Consider the following 980-nt stretch of genomic DNA (forward strand, 5'->3'; position numbering starts at 1 on the left):
ACTGATCTAACATATCCAGCTACCCAATCACTGCTGGAAGGAAAAGGGAGTCAGAAAAGACCCAGACAAACTCGACTGCACCCATGATCGAGCTCCGTCCATTTGCGTGTGAAGCTAATGCTCTACCAACTGCACTATCAGGACCCCCAACGTTTATAAAACAAATTAGTAAATAGTGGAACAAAATGAGTGGATCACTTTGTGAGAAACACAGATCTACATGAAATGAGTATTAGACTATATTATGGTAAATCTCACGGGCGGTACAGTGTTGAAAAGCAATATTGCTAGTGCTGAGTTTTGAGTAAAATAAAGTGAGCAATGAAATAGAAATAGAAAATTGAAGGTATGAATAAATGACTCGATAAATAAATAAATAGATAGATAAGTAAATAAATAAATAAATAAATAAATAAATAAATAAATTTTCAAAAACAACTCCAATACCTCCTTGCGTCGAGAGAGAGAGAGAGAGAGAGAGAGAGAGAGAGAGAGAGAGAGAGAGAGAGAGAGAGAGAGAGAGAGAGAGAGAGAGAGAGAGAGAGAGAGAGAGAGAGAGAAAGAGGGAGAGAGAGAGTAATATTCACGGAGACAAAAAAAAAGAGTATATGTATATTATATATTTAACACCCACAAGTCGAATGAATTCTATTTATTTATTATTATTATATCCTAAACTAGAAGTAGTGTAGATATGACGTTTTGGAACGGAACGCTCTGAGTACGGGCGATTAATACTGGCCGTTTTCCATGTTCTACAACCAATCACACCATGCAATTCCAAATGCCTTTTTCTATGCAGTCGGTCACCGTTACGGCTGAGGTCACCTTAACGTAAATCCTTCAGAATGTGCTGTAGGATTTTGGCGGCGGGGGGTGGTGGGATACGATAATAATATAGGAATCTTAGATTGAAGTTAATCCAATAGTTCAATCGATCACAATCAATACAAAGTGCACGTTGTCTACCCGAACGGCTA

At 38.0% G+C, this 980-nt stretch overlaps 1 protein-coding gene across 1 annotated transcript in view; it reads right to left on the reverse strand.

Moving 5' to 3' along the window:
• The window catches only part of LOC144973320 (uncharacterized), a 9508-nt gene extending 8815 nt beyond the window's left edge, over window positions 1-693 (reverse strand). The window contains exon 1 of the transcript XR_013645526.1: window positions 635-693. The gene's annotated coding sequence lies outside the window, so the exon portion shown is untranslated. The remainder of the gene's footprint in view (window positions 1-634) is intronic.
• Window positions 694-980: the final 287 nt, after the last annotated feature.

Source organism: Berghia stephanieae, chromosome 5 (genome assembly GCF_034508935.2).
Source record: "Berghia stephanieae isolate SIO BIC M18660-M18661 chromosome 5, UCSD_Bste_1.3, whole genome shotgun sequence".
NCBI classification, from domain to species: Eukaryota; Metazoa; Mollusca; class Gastropoda; order Nudibranchia; family Aeolidiidae; genus Berghia; species Berghia stephanieae.